The following is a 22764-nucleotide window of genomic DNA, read 5'->3' as shown; positions in this document are numbered from 1 at the left end:
ATATATATATATATATATATATATATATATATATATATTTCTCTTTTGCTTTTGTTTATTAAGAAGAGAGGAACAGGGTGAACACTGTGTGCTAGTGGTATCTTCACATTATATGTCTAAAGAATACAATTATATTTTAACAGATAAACCACAGGCCATAATGAAAAAAAAAACTAACACCTTTTTCCTCGTTCTGTCTTGGTCTATGGTTTCATTGACATTAGGAACTACTGATAAGGAAGTTTCCTATACACAAATTAGTGATGTTTCAAAAACCTAAAAAGTTTAGTGACTTGTCTACATCACCATGTGGCAGAGATGAAATTTGGAACCTATTTTTTTTTCCTGATTCAAAGAACAGCTATCTATCCACTTTACTCAGTTGCCTTACATTCCTTTAATAAAAATTGGAGTGGGGGGCACAAATTGGATGGAGGGGTGAATGAAAGTAATATCATAAAGGAAACATCAATTCCAATTGATATTTTCAAATTTGGTATGTGATAAGACTGCATAAAACATATTTGATTCCATAATTACATTTTTAATTATCTTTCATTAGGTAACTAAAAAAAGATAAACCATGTAATACAAAACTCTGAAAAGCTCCATCTTGCTTAATGGCTGTGAATTTTTAAGTATTCTCAGTAATCATGTATTAATAAAATAAATGTGTTTATTGTTGGCAAAAAAAAGATATAAAATGATTATTTTCATGACTATGATTAAGGTCTATAATATTCATGATATTTTGTCATGAAGCTGAGAATGAAGAGTGAAGGGTACTTGAAGAATGACATCCTGCCTCCTTGCAGAGTAATACAATTCAATATTGACATTACTTATATACTTATTAAAGTAAGATGCTGCTTCCCATCTCGCTGCACCATTGTACAGTACAAAGTAATCACATTAATGAGGCTCATTTTGCTACAAGGTAAATTAGTCTTGGTCACCTCAACAATGACTAGTCAAATCCTAGGAAGCCTTGCTTTCTGAGATGTTCACTTTCTGCTTACAGATCCAGCTGTGAGCTGAATTAACTTTCAAAATGAAGAAAATGTCCTCCACAGCTGGGGAAAGAGAGATTTTGGCCCACTTGAATAAAGCACAGTTGGTGGAAGGAAGAAATATCATGAATACCCCTCCACTACTTTTGTCTCCCTGTAGGAGGGCTATATAGGAAAATAAAAATCTAGACACTTTTCTGCATCCCAAAGCTTCACATATGTCAGAATGGCTGGGCATTGCATGTGAAAACCTGTTCTTAAGCAGGCTCTGGTTCATGTCTTCATTTCACTGTTTAAGAGGGAGTATTCTTTCAATGAAATGCATTCTAATGGCATGAAAAGGATTATATTTCTAAGGCATCTTTATTTTTTTTTATTCTGGCATTTGAAGCATCTGATTAATGGAATAAGTTGAAATGCATTTCCTAGTCAATCTGAACAGTTTAGCCCCAAAGTATATTTTGTCTTTTACCCTGATTCATGCAGTTTTGGTATTTGAGTACCCTGAATCCATTGGAAGATAGCCAGTTTTTTGTTTAATGTATGCCATTTTAAACCCTGTCTTCCTTTATATGTTTTTTTTTCATTTAAAAAGTGTTAGAATTTGTAAATAGTAGATGGCATCTTCATTTTATGAGGATATTAAAATATAATTTTTCAAACTCCCCAGAGAAATTCTATTTTCAGTACCAGCATAGTAAAGGTAGTTTATATCTCTCCTTGTTGGTTTTGCAAGGAAATTACTGTACCTAAAAGACTGTGAGGCACTTTTGTCTTAAAATTTAACAAGACCAATAGCATACTTTATTTTCCTAGTAAATTTATTATGGCATTTCTGTGAACTGGGTGGTACAGTGAATAAAACACTAGGATTGCTGTCAGGGAGATGAGTTCAAATCTTGCCTCAGAGACATTCTATGTGACTTTGGATAGGTCACTTAACTTCTTTCTTTTTTTGTTCAAATGCTTTATTAATTTCTGATTTTCAACATTCATTTCCACCAGATTTTGAGATGCAAATTTTGTCCCCATTTTTCCCCTACCCACAGGGCCAAAATAGCAGTCCCATAGGATATCCCCTCCTCCAATCTTCTCTCTCCCATATTTTCTCCCATACCCCTTTCGACTTTTCCAGTGGATCTCTATGTCCCAGTGCTTGTATATCTTATTTCCCAATTACATGTAAATTTTAAAACTTTGAATTCCAGATTCATTCTGGGAAGATAAGCAGTTCAGTATAGGATATACATGTGTGGTTAATACAAAACAATAACATAGTAGATATACTGTAAAAGACTGACTATATTTCCCTGTAATGGGAATGTAAATTTGAAGATCTTCCCTGCCCCTGGGCTAAAGTGCACCTGGAGCCTGGGGTGGGAGGCTTGTTTTTCAGTAGATACTTTTTGATTGGCCAGTGGGTCCAAAAGGTTGTTACATTCTCTGAGCCAGGAGAAGGTTATATAAGCCCTGATGTGTAGCTTTGTTTTGGGGCTCACTTTGAGAAGTGTTCTGTGACTTGATCAGATGAAACTCTGGAAAGCCGTTGTCCAGAGCCCCACAGCTTTGAAACCCGGTTTGGTATGGATGTAATCGTTGGACAGTTTGGAAACTGTCTATTTGATTTGTTTCTGTCTTATTAATTCTGTCTGTATATTCTGAAGTTCGGAGTACTGACCTTTTTCCCCTGAACTAGGTGAACGATACACGTTTGACTGATTAAAGTAAGCTTGTTAACCCCTTTTGAGTTGCTTTCCTTTATCAAAGGAGATCCAAGAACCTATATTGGCAGCAAACCCTGAGGACACTTGGGGTGCTTGCTGCTACAAAATGGCGTCACGAACAGGATCTGCAGAGTAAAAGGAAAGTATGGGGCCTGGGATAATTGTTTGTTTCCCAGTTGTGGTAGCTGTGACTCTGTGGAGCCGTGGAGCAGGAGAGAAGAACTGCCTGCATGCAGACATCGCTGAGCTGAGAGCGGGAATGGTGAGCTGCCTGCATCGGGACCTGGGCAGAAGCCAGGAGCGGCTGCCGCCTGCAGGAGGAGAAGGAGCCCAGGAGTTCAGAATTCAGCCACAGGAAAAGATAAGAACTGAGCAGCAAAGCAGGGGCACTGAAAGTGTTTCCTTGCCGCATCCCACAGATTGGGACCCAGGGGGAGGATGGACTTGTGACTATGGTGGGTGGGATGAAGTGCTGTGGACCCCCAAGGACCCCACCTTGTTGGTTTTGTTGCCCAGCCCCCTCTCTGTACTTGGAAGCAGGGGCTGGAGCTGTGTGAGGGGAAGGGCAGCCCCTCCCCCCAAGAGAACTTTATTTGGACTCTTGTTTTGAATTGAAGTGGTAATGCAATGTACTTTGGTTTATTTAAGGCCCAGTGGCCACTTTGGTAACTTCAGTTATGTATCTTGCAAATGTGACCTATGATTGTTACTGCTAATTCAAAAGTAAATTGTCTGTGCTTTGGGCATGAAAGATCTTGGGGCCCAATGTAATGGGAATGTAAATTTGAAGATCTTCCCTGCCCCTAGGCTAAAGTGCACCTGGAGCCTGGGGTGGGAGGTTTGTTTTCCAGTAGATACTTTTTGATTGACCAGTGGGTCAATAAGGTTGTTACATTCTCTGAGCCAGGAGAAGGCTATATAAGCCCTGATGTGAGGCTTTGTTTTGGTGCTCACTTTGAGAAGTGTTCTGTGATACGATCAGATGAAACTCTGGAAAGCCGTTGTCCAGAGCCCCCAGGCTTTGAAACCCAGATGTTGTTTGGTATGGATGTAATGGTTGGACAGTTTGGAAACTGTCTATTTGATCTGTTTCTGTCTTGATAATTCTGTCTGTATATTCTGAAGTTTGGGGTGCTGACCTTTTTCCCCTGAATTAGGTGAACAATACATGTTTGACTGATTAAAGTAAGCTTGTTAACCCATATTGAGTTGCTTTCCTTTATCAAAGCAGATCCAAGAACCTGTATTGGCATCAAACACTGAGGATGCTTCGGGTGCCTGCTGCTACATTCTCTCCCTCCTATCCCACCTCCCACTTGTTCTATTCTCTACTTTGATGCTGTCCCTTTCCCTCCCTCCCAGCCTATCCCCCCCTTCCATCATCTCCCTCTCAGCCTCCCCCCCCCCCCCACTCTCCTGGAGGGTGAGATACCCTATTTAGTGTGTATTTAATTCCCTCCCTGAGCCAAATTCAATGAGAATAAGGTTGAGCCACTTCCTTTTGCCTTCCTATTCTTCTCCTCCATTGTAACCATTTTCCCTTGCCTCTTCTGTATGAGATAGTTTACCCATTCTGTCTCTACCCATCTCCTCTCATTATATTCCTCTCTCACCTCTTAATTTCACCTTTTAAGTATCATCCCTTCCTGTTAAATTGGTCCTGTGCCCTCTATCTATGTATACCTGTAAACATATATACACACATTCACATATGTATTCATATGCCCATATACCCTCATGTATAGACATATATATGTATGTATACATATATATGCATATGCATATATATACACACACACACACACACACACACACACACACAAATATTTCTATTACCTTCAACTACTGAGAAAAGTTTCAAAAGTTACAATTATTGTTTTCCCATGTAGGAATGTTAATAGTCCAACTTTAATAAGTTCCTTATGATTTCTTTTCCCTGTTTACCGTCTCATGCTTCTCTTGCTTCTTGTATCTGAATGTCAGATTTTCTGTTCAACTCTGGTTTTTTCAGCAAGAATGCTTGAAAGTCCTCTATTTCACTGAATGACCATATTTTCCCCTGAAACATGATACTCAGTTTTTCTGGGTAGGTGACTCTTGGTTTTAATCCCAGCTCCTTTGACCTCCAGAATATCATATTCCAAGCTCTTTGATCCTTCAGTGTAGAAGCTGCCAGATCCTAGGTTATCCTGATTGTGTTTCCACAATATTCAAATTGTTTCTTCCTGGCTGCTTGTAATATTCTCTCCTTAATCTGGGAATTCCGGAACCTGGCTATAATATTCCTAGGAGTTTTCTTTTTGGGATCTTTTTCAGGAGGTGATCAGTGGATTCTTTCAACCTCTATTTTGCCCTCTGGTTCTAAAACATCAGGGCAGGTTGTTTTGAGAACTTCCTGGAGGATGATATCTAGGTTTTTACTTTGATCATGGCTTTCAGGTAGCCCAATAATTTTTAAATTATCTCTCCTGGATCTATTTTCCAAGTCAGTGGTTTTTCCCATGAGATATTTCACATTACCTTCTATTCTTTCATTTGTTTGGATCTGTTTAACAGCATCTTGATTTCTCATAAAGTCATTACCTTCCATTTGCTCCAGTCTAATTCTGAAGCCATGATTCTCCTCATTTAGCTTTTGAGATTCTTTTTCTGTCAGGCAAATTTGGCTTTTTAAGGCATTCTTCTCCTCATTGCCTTTTTGAGCCTCTTTTACCATTTGAGTCAGTCTGTTTTTTAAAGTGTTATTTTCCTCAGTCAGGCTGTTGACTCTCATTTCATAATTTTCTTGCATTGTTCTCATTTCTTTTCCCAGATTTCCTCCACTTCTCTTATCTGCTTCTTAAGGTCCTCTATGGTCTGTAATCAGCTCGTATTTTCCTTTGAAGCTTTTGGTGCAGGAGTTCTGACTTCACTGTCTTCCTCCTGTTCCATGCTTTGCTCCTTTTTGTCCCCAAAATAGGAGTCTAATATTGGAATCTTCTGTCTGCTTTGTTTCTTTTGCCTGGTCATGTCGCCCCTCAGTCACTTAACCCCTGGGCTTTTTGCCACAGTAGGACTCTGCCACCAGACAGGGGAGATTTCTCCCAAATGCTGGGGTTTTCTCAGTTGCCATAGATATTAGATGGGTGCCCTCTCTGAGGCCTCCACACGCTCTGGCAAGCTGGACATACACCCCAGGACCTCTACCATAGACTGCAATCCAGATCCAAGAAGGTTAAAGCAAGAGTTACCCCTCAGACTGGTGTTTGGTCCCCTACACTTTGCATTTCAGGAGCTGAACCTGCCACGTGGTGCTGGCTGGCTGTGCCAGAGTCTCAGTGGCTTCTTGCCCAGGGGGCAAAAGCCATGCACTCCCACTTACTGGGTCCCAAAATCCAGACTACACTGACCTTTCACTTTGTCCTTCGCATCTATGTCTAGATAGATATGGAAACAGCCACAGCTGCTGCTGATCTGGAGTCCCTCTGGCCGGTGGTTGGTCAGGCCCGCCCTGGGGCATGGGGCTGGGCTGGGCTCCCAGGGGCCTGTGCTGGCTGATTCCTGCTGGCCTGCTGGGCTGTCCTCAGTGGGAGGTTAGCTTCTCTATGTCATTTTGTGGGTTCTGCAGCTCCAAAGTTTGTTTAGAGTCCCCTTTTTATATGGATTGGGGAAGGTGGAAGCAGGAGCAGCAGGGAGGTCCTGCTTCTACTCAGCCATCTTGGCTCCACCCCCCCTTAACTTCTTTCTTTATCAGTTTTCTCAACTAAGGTAATAATGGCACCTACCTCACAGGGTTTACCGTGAAGATCAGCTGAGACATTTGTAAGTCACAGAGCCTGGCACAAAATAGGTCTTAATGAATACTCCTTTCCTTTCCCTTAACACTTCTCTCAATTTTTCTCATGGATAACACAATTACCATAAATCCCATCACTACACTTCTACTACAATATCGCCCCAGTAAAAACTTTTGTTTGGTCAAAATTTGAAATTATATATACTTATATATTTGTGTGTGTCTGTGTGTGTGTATGTATATATATATACACACCAACTGAATATATATATATATAATATACATATATATAATATATATATATAATATATTATATATATTATATATATATATAATATATATATATATAATATATATATACTGACCAACTGAAGCCTCACAAAATAGAAAGATACTTGCTTCTAGCTATAGGGCAGACTAACATATTTTGTTTTTACTTTTGATTTTGGGGCAATGGAAGAGTAACATAGGATGTCAGTCTCCTAGGAAAATAACTTTTAAAATGTATAACAATTATTTAAAAGAAACGATTCAGTTCCTACTAAATGAAAAATATCAGAAGAGCCTGAGAGGATTCTTGTCATTAGAAAATCATGTTTCCATCCAAGATAAATTAATTAGCCCATCTCTAGATTATATGATTCCATTTAAAAATATGTCATCACTGAGAATAGAAGTAAACATGTATTTTGGCTTCCAAAATGTTTTGGAGATTAAATTTTTTTTCTCTTAAGAAAAAGCAATGGAAGTTATTCTAAGAGCAAACCTGATGATGAAATCTTGAATTTGGTGTTGAGCTTCAAGTCAGGAAATGAATTTAAATGTTGCCTCAGATACTTATTAGATCAATGACTATGGGAAAACTTTTTAGATTCTCAGACTGTTTCCCCATATGTAAAATGGAGACAATAATAATGCCTATCTCACAGTATTATTTTGTGTCAAAATATAAAGTGCTATGTGAACATATATATATGTATATATATACATATCTCTCTATATGCTAGTCATCATTATTATATAACAACTATATAACTAATGGATATAGTCATATGGTTGCTTTTAAAATATAATCTACAGGATTACTTTAAATTTGTGTTGACAAAATAAAGACTTAATTGATTGCAGATTTTCCCCCTTTTTTAAACCAGTGTGATAATGTATAGGCTCAATGAGAGCTAGAAGAAAATAAATCAAAGATAACTGGGGAAAATGATAAAAGAGAGATGAGGGTCTCCTGAAAATCTGGTGATGTAATATATGTGTGTGTATGTATATCAATTCATTCTTTCATTGATTTCTTCATTTTACAAATACTTATAAAGTTTTGCTCTATTCATACCACTGGCCAAATGGATATTCCACATGAAAATATTCTCAAAAAAGGAAATATTGTTCTTGGATTGAAGGAAGTTGATGTAAAAAGCTCAACATGGTATGTGACAAATGTGTCTTGAAGTAAGATCCAAGGGAACAAAGGACTTTCATTTGACATTCTCATCTTTAATACATTACGGTGAGTTTTATGTATTCTTTTAAAATGTGAAAGACAAAATTAAGTATCTAATTCTTTATGAGTGATCAAAAATGAGTAGAAGACAATGCATTTTAAAGAGAAATTACATATACTATTTGATAGAAAAAGGGTTACTCATTTTAACATATAAAAGACACTAATTCCCAAAGAGAAGGCTGGAAAATAAGAATAAAATTACAAGAAAAAATAAAACATGAGTAAAATGAAAGGGTTAAAGAATGAAACCAAAAGTACTACAACCAAAGGTACCCAGTCTTATTTCAGTCATGACATCATCACATATTAAGAAATCTATCAGTGAAATTTACATCATTTTATATTAATTGTCTCCTATAATAGAATTTTTCCAATATAAATTATCATTTGGTTGTTTTAATATATTTTATTCCTGGCATTGTGGATTTTAGACTACTGATGTAAACCAAACTGAGTGCTGTGTTTTTGTTTTTGATGGTTTTATTTTGTTGTGTTTTGGTTTTGGTTAGTCTACAACTTCCATACTGTTTAAAATTCCCACCAGCATTTAAAGGGTACACATCTCAAATTGAGTTCAAATTAGAAGTTGCTGGAATTTGTAGTTCATGCCTACCTATGGGCAAGTGAATTTTCCAGTATGCATCAAAGGTGCCAGATTGACCTGAAGCACTCTTATCTGAAATATGCAGACCATTTGCTCAGAAGACACCATGAAGGAGAATGATTAGACTTATGCTGTGTAACTACAGAGGATAAAACTTTGACCAGTTTATGGAAGGGAGACAGCAGCAAATTTCTACCCTATAGAAGTTAGAAGTTTATGATAATTAAAACACAAGCAAACCATGATCCATTGAGGTGGAGTTCCTTCCATTGGAAGGGAGATATTGGATAGGAGTGTTTACTACTGAATGGAGAGTGTATATGATGACTTCTCAGGTCCTTCTGAACTCTTAAAAAATGTATGATTAAAGTAGCTTTAAACTGAATTTATCAATATTAGAATACAATGAATATTTTTAAGTTAACAAAACAATGTTATTTGGTAAAAACAAAACAACATCCATTTAAATAACTGCATAGAAATACCTTGAAACTACTTAGCATGGAAAGCAAAATTATTCTTTCATTACATAACATCAATAGGGATCTTTCAAGAAATACAGAAAACAACAGGCAAATGAGGCAATGCTTTAGACTGATAATCTATCAATATATTCTAATTTAAAGGCATTATCAAATACCCTGACTTGTTAATAAATAGTAACTGAAAGGGTGAAGTGAAAATGTCTCTTAGAGCTTCGTGATGGCATTGCACAATCACCCTTTTTCCTAATGAAATTTTGCTCAATACCCACAATAAAGGAGCTCAAACTTCAGACAGCTTCCTTTGACAGAGTTGGCATATCAAAGAATGTAATCATATAAAGACAAAAAGTAAAGCTGTGATCCAAGAACTTGGGGCCTAAGGAAACCAGGGGGAAAGATTTGAAATTTAGAGGAAAAAGGAGACTACTATCATTATTAATTTTGGTTTATATTTAATCTAAAATTGTGTTTATAGAAAAAACAATTTATCTACAAAAAAATTTGTATAGAATAACTGAGTACAGTATTTTTCTGCATTTATTTTTATGTCTGATTGTCTCAATTTTCTATTTCACATTGTATTCACAGACAAAACTTAAGGGTATATTTTAGAGGCAGGTAGTTATATTTTCTTTGTTGAGTCTTCAGAACATTGTGTTTGGATAAAAAAAATTAAAAAATATATTAATCATTTACATAGATGCAGATGTTAGCCGCATATAGGCAAGGCATTTGAGTAATTGACTGCATCTTTGGTTTTTCACTTAAGGATTTGGGGTTATATGATCACAGTCTAAGAAACATTGTTAAAATAACAGTGTAAACTTGTAGATATGTACACTAACTTGGTAAGAAATGGAAAATTTAAATATGCAATTAATGTTGAGCATAAAAACTTTCTCAAAATGCTTTAGACTTTTTTTTTCAAAGTTAAAGTAGTACATAAAAATGATTTTTAAGAACGCATGTAATTTTCTTTGTGATAGGTGGGGGCAGAGAAGGTTACTTAGAATTGTGGGAAATTTTAATTTTTTGACAGATGTTTGGTGAAGAAGGCTTCTTGGTTATTATGCTTCATACAAAGTGTTCTTTTATGTATATGCCAAATCAATTTTATAGCAGACTTTTCATCTCTCACTCTGCCAAAGGAAAGTATGTAGTTTAAAACTAAACTATCTGTTAAGGAAATGAAAAAGTTACCCAGAGGGCTTCATGGTCTTTGAAAATTAGTGCCTAAAAATTTGCAGATGTCCCATCTGATTTTTAAAATCATTTACAATAAATATAAACAGAAGGATGAAATTTCTCCAGTAAACATGTCATGCCAAGTTCATTTGAGTCTTCATTTCTAGAATGAAATATGACATTTTTTTAAGAACCAAATATGGAATGGTGATTCTGTCGACTGTTTCTTCAGCAAGCTTTTTTAAAGCACATTAAGAGAAAGTTAGCTATTGCTTAGAAGAATGATGATACAGCTAAGACTCCATTTTCTTTTCCTTCTAGCACCTAAACTTCTGTTTATTACTACAGAAAATATGAAAACTTATCAGTGAACAATTTGACATAAGCTGTTTCTCAGCACTGCAGTGGTTATTATTATATACTTCAGTTAATTGTCTGCTGTATCTCACAAGTAGTCAAATAGTACAGTCCATCTCCCTCATGATTTTTTAAAAAGATACATTTAGTTAACATTTACAAAATTTTCAACATCAAGACTTGAAAAAGTTCTCTAGGAGGAATGCATGGAAGCAGAGATCATGTTGTTAATATTCCATCACAAAAGCTGGAGACTACTGTGATATCACTGGAAGAAAGACAGAAAGTTAGTATTTTCTTTCTCTTATTTACCTCCTGTCCTTATTCCCTCCTTCCTTCACTCACTCCTTCCTTTCTTCCTTCCTTATCTTTACATATATTCTTTTGTAATTTTAACCTATTTTTAAAGTTAACTTTATCTCAAACTTCTAAAATGTTTAGTGTATTTCTCTGTACATGTGTTAAAGTTCAATGGCAGTTTCACCAATTGGAAATAGGAGAAAAATGGAAGGATGAATAACAAAATAAAACCCATATATCCCAAATTAGCATTACTGAGCAAAGCCTCTAAACCACATCCAACATAGACCTGATGTTCAGATGAACATCTGTTTGATGTTCTGTATATGACTTGATAATTCATACCTTCATTCTTTTTCATTGTGTACCATTTTCCAAACTGAAAAGCTTCCCTATGACCTCCTAGACCTCACTTCTGTCCATTATTATTAATATTCATATATTACTGATCATTGATTAGAATTCACCTACTCCAAAAAGTAAATTCTTTGGAATTTCTCCTAAATACTTTTTAGGCCTTTACTCAACCTCAGTTCAATATATGAATGTATAAGAATAAACTCTGGATTATTATAGATTGAACTAAATGTTCTAGAGCTGAAAGTAACAAAGATGGTACCCCTTTTTTTTGGTTTTAAATTGCTTCAGGTGTTTATACTTTTAAAATATCTTTGATCCCTAGGATATCTATTACTTTGCTTTAAACACACAATGTACTCTTTAAACATTTCTAGATGCCCTAAGCACTGAAGTATAATTATCAGGCTACAGTACTAACTGGGGTACTACTTCTTGATGCTGAATTCCTCCAAATGCAGTAGTGACTCTGTGTCCTTGTTTTATCTACTTTAACTTGATCCAGAAAACAATTTCCTTGATGAATTTCTCATACATATTACTATCATGGGAAGGAAGATTATCAGGCAGAGGTGATTTTCTTGGGTTCTATTTGGTCTATATTTATATTGCAATGATTAAAAAATTCAGAGAGACATAGTTTCTGGGTAATTTAATCATGCTATTAAGAAGACCAGTCCATTTATTAATAAAACAATGGTTATTTGGCTGTCTCTTTTAGGCCAAAGACCCCTTGTGGCTTTGGACTCACAATTTATATGTCCTTTGAAGAGTAGGTGTTCCTGAGGAGCGGGAATCAATTCTGATTGGTTAACAATTAATGAGAAAATGGATATCACATTGAGAGGTTGCTATATTGGAAGGAGGGTCTTCAGAGTATGTGATTTGAATCCCCAAATCTTTGTCAAAGAGACATCAATTTCCATATCACTTCTCTTACAAAAGGGAAAATTAACACCTCTCAGACCTGTCTGAACAAACACAATGAACAGGAATGCACCCATTAGCCAAATTTAGAATTTCTTTTACTATCTGATTAGATCTTGGCCTGAGTAAATCTCTGCCTAAAATTTCCCACACTGGCTGGATTCTGGATGAGGAAGTAGAAAGGGGAAAAAAACATTGGTCCTAATACAATAATTAGTTTCTAAAAACAAGAGAGAAATACCCATTTTTCACAATATCTTATAAAAATATTTTCACATCCTAGAGATGAGAACATATTTTTTCCCCACATCCAGTATAGTAACAAATGAAGTGACATGACATATTTTCCTTGGGTAAACACTTTTGACCAGCTACACAAAACATTAAGTGTCTTTCAGAGTCATATACATATACATGCATGCATGCATACATAAAAAACTTGCACATACATGTCTGTATCTATGTGCATATATACTGCATATGCATACATGCATGGATGTGTGTATGTGGTGTGTGTGTGTGTGTGTGCACCCCTGACCCTGGTTAACTACAAACAATACTGTGTGTATAGTGTATATGTATGTGTATAATATATATGGATATATGATATCTATATGTGTGTGCAAAATATACATATATACATATATATTCTTCTTTTGGTGTTATTTAATTACATTTTAATTTTTTAAATGGGAGTTATTGATTGCAAAGTCAAAATTATTATATTTATGGAACTGACTTTTCCTGATGTTTAGTATCATCATACATGATAGGCACTTTAGTTGGGTCTCAAAGGGAAAGATCCAGGCTCTGAGTCACGTAGTTCTGGTGCCTCTCACTTATAATTGTTTTACTGTTATGAGCAAGTCACTTAACCTCTCAGTCTCTCCCCAGCTATTCATTGGTGGAGGGAAATTTCACACTAGGAGGTCCCTACACTGATGAATTAGAGGTCTGGACAAAAAATAAAATGAAAAGAAGCAAACTTTAAAGAAATGAAGGTCTGGACAAAAAATTTTAAAAGTAAAGAAGTAAACCTCATTAAACATTGCAGAAGAATTCGTTATAGCCATTTTGTTCCATGGCATTATGTCCAAATCAATACCCCTCCCTCAAAGGAATAAAATACAGTGCACAAATGAGGTAATCATCTCTAACATAGCCAACCGAGTTATGGTAAACTCAGTAGAATATAGATAGACAGGTTTGAAAGTCTGAGGTATTCTCACAAGGTGGAATATTTTATTCAATGTAATGAATATGATTTATGTAGACCTGGAAGTTGTACTCCAAATCCTTACCTTACATTTGTCTCACATTTTTATGAGGTTATTACTTTAAGAATAATTTCATTTGATTATTTTGATTCATTGATCATTTAGTAACTGACTGGTCAGAAAAATAAAATGGTCCGTTGAATAAGTCCAATCAAATAGTAATTTCATAGCTTATCAATAAATTAAAAGCTGTAAGGCAATTTAAAATTATTGATTTTATAATGAAGGCTAATTCCTTAATTCATTTCATCTTAATAAATTTACATATGTATTTTTTTGTTGTTTTGTTTCATTTTTTGCTTTATGGAGGGGGAGGAAGGGCAGTTGGGGTTAAGTGACTTGCTCAAGGTCACACGGCTAGTAAATATGTCAAATGTCTGAGGTCGCATTTGAACTCAGGTCCTCCTGACTCTAGGACCAGTGCTCTATTCACTGGGCCACCTACCCGCCCCTTTTCACATGTATTTCACAGGTACAGGGGTTCCATTGTTGGGGGGGGGGGGGGTGTTTGTCTTTCATTCTCAAAGAGAATCATGGTATCAGGAAGGTGATGCCATGACTTTCCAGTTAATTAGATTAAATGAGGAAGGGCTGTGCAAAGTCACCAACATCATTCTCTTCTCTAGAGTCATCTGGGTCCAGTGGTCAGAGAGGGATCAGGATGACTGGAAATGGCCCCAGATGCAGTGGGAGACATTGACCTTTTTTCCACCTGGAAAGACCCTTCAGAACATAAAATTGGATCTCTCATACTGTCACTCATGCTATTAGCCTCATTCTCGAGGTAGCATCAGATGGGAAAGTGTTTTTATCTTATTTTTTGCTTATTATACTTCTAGACTAGAGGCTGAATAAGCTCAGAGATTATGTCCTAACTAAACATGGTGTTTTCCCCATTGTTTAACTAAGAAAAGAAGGAAAGAGGAGGAAGCAAAGGGAAGGAAAGAGAATAATGAAATGACCATTTATAAATTACTATAAATAATATATAAAATTTAAAATTATAATAAGCTAATAATTATTAAATATTATTATCAATAGCATTTATTATTATGTGTCACAAACTGTGCTGAGGCTTTCACAAATATTATTTCATTTGATCCTCACAATAGCCTTGAAAAATGGGTGCTATTATCATCCCCATTTTACAGGTGAGGAAACTGAGGCAGACAGAGTTTAATGACTTGCCCAAAGTCACACAGCTAGCAAATCTTTGGGATCAGGTTGAACTCCGGTCGTCCTAATTCTAAGCCCAGCATTCTGTCCACTTCATGAAGAGCTACCTCTGAGTTCTTGTGGGCCAGGTAAATCAATCACCAATGAAAAGAGAGCAGAGGACCCTAGTCTGATAGCAAAGGAGTCCATATGCAATCAGGACTGGCTGCCAGAAATTACTATCTCAAGACACAGTACCTGGAGATGATTCTGTTGCCCTTTTACATGGCTGTAATTATTGAGAAGAGATCCCTGAACTTGTCATCCTCATTATATATGATATATTATATTATATCATATTACATATATGATATATATATTATATATGATATATATTATGTCAATCTAGTTTCAGGTATCTTTCAAATAACACTAGAAACGCCCACCTTGATCCCTTGTTTGTTAAAAATACATCTTAAGACAATAGAACATCTTATTTAGGAAGAATTCCCAAATAATAATCCCCTAACAGGGAGTTAACTGGATTTTGCTAAAACACATGCAGGTCTCTCCCACCTTGTGGATTTCCCCACCTCCAAATATTGAATGGCCAGCAACACAATAGGAGTGTGGACAGAGGTTCACAACTGAAGTCATTTATATAAGACTCCACCTGCCATAAGGAAACATCCAGTAACATCATCACTCCATGAGAATTAAAATTCTCTTCCATTTTGGGGTCATGAATCTAGAGCCATGGTAAATCATATCAAAGATAAAGGATACCTGACGCTGTGGGTTTACTTGAAACACACACAATAGCTCCTACCTCTCAATGCTACTGACTCATTCTTTGATAAGATACTCTGAGTTCAAATGTCAATCTATGGTGTGAATAGTTTGGAAAGAAAGTAGTCAAACCGATAAATGAAAGTTAGACTCCAGATGGTAGTGCTCCATGAAAATGGGGGAAAGAAAAGTGTCCCAGAAAATAATTACAGAGATCTCAAAAGGCACAAGCCTATTTCACTCCAATCTGCTCTCAGTTTTGCTGACCAGTTCTGTTCTGCCTGTGGCTAACTCCTACGTGATATGAACCTTATCTTGGTGCCCCATTTTTCCACCTCTGATGGTGAACACCTTAAGACAAACATTGTCCACAGACAATGGTCTTGCTCCCAATGCATATATCTTGGCTAGGGGAAGGGCTCCTCACCCATATGTACTCTATAATCAGAACCCATTCATTCTCCTTCTTGGTCTTGTGGTTTCTTTACAGAAGTCTCTTTCAAAGCTGCTGGAAACAGTAAAGACCTGAAAGTTCGTATTGCACTGGTATGCAAGAATACCATAATGCCTTGAGAGAAGGGACTGGTTTTGACTATCTTTATAGCCCTAAAACTTAGTACAGTGCCAGGAATAAAATAGGGAATTTATAAATGCAAAATACTTTAATAAATGGGAGTTGTGTGATGTCTATATTATAATATCTCCGTAGGATCCTTATATCATATGAAATTTTATCAGAGATATTTGGCAAAGTATTTTAAAATGACCAAAGCTTTACTGTGAAAATGAGGGGTTAGGTATCAAACTTTAGAGGTAGAATAGACCATAGAAATAATCTATTTAGTTCAATTTATTTATTTCTAAGATGTGCAAAGTACAGAAGGGTTTGCTTGCCCATGATCACAAAGCCATTTATTGACTGAGTTGGCATAAGAAACCGGTGTTGTATTTTAGTCAGTTAGTATAGCTGCTTTACCACTTCCAGGAACTTTTGACTGAAAAGTCAAATTTCTATAGTCTTACACTAGGAACCCCCCCCCCCACCTTTATCCCTTGTTTGTTAAAAACACATCCTAAGACAACAGAACATCTCATTTAGGAAGAATTCCACAGTGGGGTTAGCTCTGTTTTGCTAAAAAATGCATTCAGGTCTCTCCCTCCCTGGGGATTTTCCCATCTCCAAATACTGGATGGCCAGCAATATAAGAGGAGTGGGGACAGAGGTTAACAAATGAAGTCATTTATATCAGTCTCCACCTACCGTAAGGAAACATCCAGTACCATCACCACTCACTCCATGAGAACTAAAATTAAGACTTTAGAATAAAAATATGGCTTTTATACTGGGGATCTGTGTAAGGTGAGCTAGAGGATGACCTAAGACAAGGTTATTGCCAAAAGAAACTAAAATTCGGTCACCAAGATCCTTCAGCCAGGAGCCAAGGCACAAAAAACAGGATATGGTCACATACAAAGTCTAGTGCTGGGGCTATTATTCTACATGTACACTGACTTATCTCTTCTTGTAGCTTGGGGCAAGTCCCATACCTTTGGTTATAGCTAGGCCCAAATTGCCAGATCTACCCTTAGTCCAAAACTCTTCTCATTAAACTCTGCTCTTAACATTCTTTATGTAGTCCACATAGTACTATTTATTTTCTTATACATACTACATACATGTATGACCGAGGTCAAGTCATTTTTGTCTTAGAGACTCAGGCAACCTGCTAAGAGTATAAGTTACAGATGTATTGACCATTTGCATATTCGAAAGGATTTGACAGACAAAGCTTCTCATGCCTATAAAATGAATTCAACTGTGAGTAGGATATAAAATAAGATATAACAGGGAACACTTAAAATACTGATAATGAAATTCCAACATATACCCAACAGCTAAGTCAAAATGAACATTGTTAAAAGCATCCCTACTTTTTTTTTTCCTTTTTGATTTGAGTAAAAAGATAGCATTGATGCTTTTCTTCAGTCTTAACATTTTAGAGTGCCAAAGAGTCATCTGGATGAAGAAACAGAGGATTCTAGAAAAGAAGTAACTTGTCTAAGAGCACACAGCTAGTTAATGACAGAGGCCAGACCAGAAGTCAACCAGATCTCGCACTCACTTTGGAGTTCTTTCTTTTTTTTTTTAGATTCTCACCAAATCTATTTTTGGTGTCTCAGTATATTATGCCCCATTATAGATATTGTCTTATTCTCATGATCTTTGGAAGTAAACCAATCTCGATAGTCAAAGCCTCAAGATTATCATGATTTAAGACTTCTTGGAAGAGGCATCAAAGAGAGTGACTGATTCACATTATTATTACATAAAGATCATGACATCATCCTATGAGAGTGGCATCAGGTAGTTTGGAGTTCCTTGAAACTGAGAATTCCTGGCACAGCTTTTCCATTTGGGTGCTACGTGATATATTTGTCTTATATCTCCTGGCTGACTGTCAGTCTATCTCATTTCATAAATATCAAAACTCTGTAAATCCCCTTCACAAATGCAAATGAGCAATACATCTATAACATTCTTAGAGAGTTGCCTGAGATTAAGTGACCAGATCCTTGTCATATTTGTATACAGTATGCACCAAAAGCAGTACTTGAACCCAGGCCTTCCTAATAACAAGGCCAATACAACATACGATGCTGTCTAAATACTTTTAGCTCTATAAACCAATTTAGTCTATCAATCTTTTGGATTCAAATTTTGAGCAATACACTAAAGGCATGGCAATTAGACACGGTATTTCTATTAAACAAATAGTAACTGGTAGAAAAAGATGAGTCCAGCAAAGTCATTAATGACCCTATAAACAGACAAACCAAAAAACTACTTTGACTTTTCAATTGCTGGTTGGAGACACAGTCTAGGTGACAAATTAGGATCCTGTAGTTTACTTGAGTTCCAGCTCACAGCCTTTGAAAGGGATAGATCAAGTTGCCTTTCAAATTACCTCTTTCCCACTCCTCTTTGAAAGAGCTCTATTTACACAGAAGCCTGACAGTCGAATTTATTTGAATTTGAATTAAGGCATGGGATGACTCCAATGTCTCTCACATTTATATTCCTGGCAAAACCTAAAACTTGCTGGAAGGCATATGTTCCTTTGTGAACTGTGTGGGGATTTGTGGGATTTGGGGGTTGTATAGTTCCTTTTTGAGGTTATGAAAGCTTTCTAAAGGAAATATATTGTGGCTTTACAAATCTGAAGGTGTGAATTCCTTCAGAGTGCCAAGTTCACCACAGTTTTCAGTTGGTATTAATTCTTGGTAAACTAAATAGAATGAGCCTGTTAGGAAGCTTAGTGTCTATCTGAAACTGTTTACTGTTCATTTGGTACAATCAACAATTGCCTAGATGTGAATGTGTGTATGTATACACATGTATGTAAATATATGCATTGTGTCCATGTATGCATATATACACATGTGCATGTGTGTATATTCGGTACACTCACCATTTGTACACACACCTATATACATTTATGCACACATGTACAGGTGGACATATGCATATACACATGTTTACATGCATATGTCTATATGTATACACACACATAGACTCACATCTAGGCAATTGCTGATTGTACCAAATGTAAACTACATATACACATATACACACATATATGCAAACACACATGCACACACATAATCAGTATTTGCTACATGGGTTTAGTTTTTTTAAGTGGTGTATGCAGCATCTGAGATGTAGGACTTCCATGGGCATCTCTGAGATCCACATGGAGACCTTCTTATAACTCCCAGCTGAAGTAATTCCCTCTACTAACACAATTAGGCACTTTCTCTGAAATTTACAGTCTTAATGAGTTGCCTAGAATATTCAAAGCTGAAGTGATCCTGTAAGGATCACAAAGTCAGCATATCAGAGTAGTGGCTTGAGCCCAGGTCTTCTTTGTTCTGAGCTAGAGGAAGAGAGAACAAGAACTATATAACTGACTTCCCTCGACATGCTGCATGTGGCCTTAATGTGACTCTACAGCCACAAAGGTAATAGATTTAATTAACACAGTTTATATTTTTAGCTATAAGTAGTACACGCCCCCCCCCATTCCCAAGTACAATCTATACTTTGCCCGCATGGGTACTTGGGAGAAAGGTATATCAGATTGGGTCTTATCTATGGGATCTTGGAGTTTATACTTATATTATTCGAGGATGTGGGCCACAATATAAAATAAGGAACTGACAGTTACTGCAGGAAAAAAGAATGCTCTCATGGGGAGGAAGCGTGTCCCTCTGAGTATCATTGCCCTAAGATAAGCCCATGTTTGTCCCATATTAGTTAAGGGCCTTCGTCAATTCAAGAAGATAGCTTTATTAGGCTTCCACAACTTACAATGCCATAGGTTTAAAGATTAGAAAACAGTTGAAATAAGACATTGAACTTACAGAGATTATGCATAAGAAATTAAACATAAAACCAGAGGATCATAGATCAAGAGCTGTAAATGGTCTTAGAGGCCATCAAGTTCAAACTCCTCATTTTATAATTAAGGAAATAGAGGCCAGAGAATTTAAAGTGATTTACTTAATTTTATGAACAGTAATAATTATTATACAGGGCAGATAATCTTAAAGCATGTAGAGAGTTCAAACAATATATTCTGAGAGACTACATTTGCCTCTTAAGAACCACATTCTGAGATGGAAAACACAAACACGTTCCAGAATTGGACATATCCCTAACTTTACTATTAGTGTGATAAGGAAGACATAATAGATTTTTGATGATATATCTCCATCAAGGCTGGCCCTGGGCAAAATCTTCCCCAAATCACACTTTTATTGCATTTATTCTACCCCTCCTTTTTTGTCCTTGTCTTTTAAGTTCCACATTACCAAGAATACCTAGAAGTAAGTATCTCTCTACCTAGGTCCTTCTTTCTAGGTCCATTACCCCACCCAAATATGTTTTCTTTAAGAAATGACAGCAAGTTCTTTGAACACAAATATGGTTTCCCAGTGATTGTTCCACGGGGCAAATTGGAATTCGCTTCTTTCAAGCTATGTGAACATAGACTTGATCCTTTTACAATTCTTCAGTGTTACATTCACAAGGTCACATTCGGCCAGGCATTTAGAAGGTCAGCAACTACTGCAATGTGATAAATCTTCAGATAGACATTATTTATATCAGGGCACACAGCAGGCCAAACTCGTTCTACCTAATTGGTTAAGATTATTTTTTTTCTTTGCTCTAATTTCAACACTGTGAGCATTCCTGCTTTCACCAGTATTGATGGACCTTTATCATAATACCTGGAGAAGTTATAAATATTCTTCGAGTCACTGTGTTTTTTAAAAATCATCTACCTGGTAATGAGCTTCCCCAAAATTAACCAAAATGATCCTAGAACTACTAATCAAAGACTATCCACACACTTTTTTCAGCTTAATAGGAGATGGCAAATCTCATATTTTACTTCCAAAGCCTTCAAAAGTTCAATGTTACCTCCATGACGAGAGAGAGACAGAGAGACAATGAGAGCAACAGAGAGAGACAGAGACAGAGAGAGACCAAGACACAGAGAGAGATAAGTTAAACTTTTTTCCTTACAATGCTAAAAACTTATTCTAGTCCACAGATATTCTCTCCTATGTCACTATTGCCTCTAATAAGAAACTAGACAGGACTTTGATATCTGGGCTTTCCTGGAATTCCTATGATTTTGTGTTTCTCCCTTGACTCTCTGAATTAGTTTCTTTCCTAGGCTTTAATCTGACAGTGCTTAAAACTGCTCCCAGATTCTTTAATACCTCTACCTCTACAGAAAGTCTTTTTATCTCCTTCTTTCGACTTCTGCTTCATCATTTTGTTGTTGTCATTGTTGTTGTGGTTGTTTAATGATTCCCACTTCTCTTGTCCCTGGCTATCATGGCACCAATTAGTCTACCCTACTATGTTGCTATTTCCTGCCAGTTCACAAAAAGAGTAAATCATATTTATACAGCACTTGCATTTGCAAAGCACTTTTTTCACAAAACCCCCAGAAAGCATGTACTACTGATATCATCATTCCTGTTTTTTAGACAAGAAACTTAAGGCTCTGAGAGTGCTTAGAATAGTATTTGCATATAGTAGTTGCGTATTGATTTGACATCACTTTAGAGGTTAAAGGACTTACCCAGTATCACACTGCTACTATCAGGGGCAGGTTTTTGAGTCAAAGTCTCCTAATTACAAACCCAACACTCATTCCACTGGGCCACATGACCTTCTTAATAATAAATCTCAAGGTCAGCAGTTTGCAAAGAATAGTCCTCATATATCTGGGGTTCCCTAAGATCCTTTCATGCGGACAGGTCAAAACTATTTTTGTAATAGTATCAATATTATTTGCCTATTAAAATACTCCTCCCTTTTCCTACTATATATCTGTGTGAGACTAGGTTTTCTTCATGTATTTCAATCAAAAGAAATATCACGATAGATTCAATACAAAAGCAGACATAAGAATTGATCTATGTTCTATTGTCAGACATTAAAAGGATTTGTAAAAATACATAAATCCATGCCATTCTCCCCATTAAATACTTTTTGTTGTTGTTGTTTTGGAAAATAGCATCTCTCTCCCCAACCCCCCCCCCCCATCAAATATATTATTTAATAGATAATAGGTTTATTATGGCTATCTTAAAATGAACTAGCAAATATACATTATACAAATTTATAAAGTTTAAGTTAGAATACAATAAATATCTATAGATAAAAACCCCAATAATAAAACCTTTTTATGATTCTCAATAATTTTTAAGAGTATAAAGGAGTCTTGAGACCAGAAAGTTTCAAAACTGCTACTCCAGACCATCAGGAATAAGCATTTACAAGTATTGAACAGATATCTACATCTTGTATGATAGAAAGATAGATAATCTATCTTTAGAAATATATGTGATATCATTCCTACAGCAAAAAATGTGTATGTGCATTATAAGCAGGGTAGGAGTCTATTACACCTGTGTCTGATTATTTCATGATCCTGCTACCTCTTTTGAATTTTTTCCCAACTAATTTGGCAATTCAATTTGCAGTAAAAAGTTGTTTGTGTTTCAAGTAACATGTTTATCTTAAAGGAGAGATGATGATGCTTAATCTCAAACAGCTGACTCTAATGGTGGTAATTCAGTCATTCGCACAGTAATGTAAGAGATAGTAGGAACAGGTAAGGCCTTGTTTTGATGCACTGTAGGCAATCATCTCCCTCATATGTGTAAATAAAGGGGCATAGACATAACCTAGCAAAATGGAACTTCACTTATTCTCTCTCTTCCT

Source organism: Petaurus breviceps, unplaced genomic scaffold, assembly GCF_028583685.1.
Source record: "Petaurus breviceps papuanus isolate PSGF00001 unplaced genomic scaffold, PetGlider_PUasm1.0 214, whole genome shotgun sequence".
Taxonomy (NCBI): Eukaryota; Metazoa; Chordata; class Mammalia; order Diprotodontia; family Petauridae; genus Petaurus; species Petaurus breviceps.
This window is presented reverse-complemented; position numbering follows the sequence as displayed.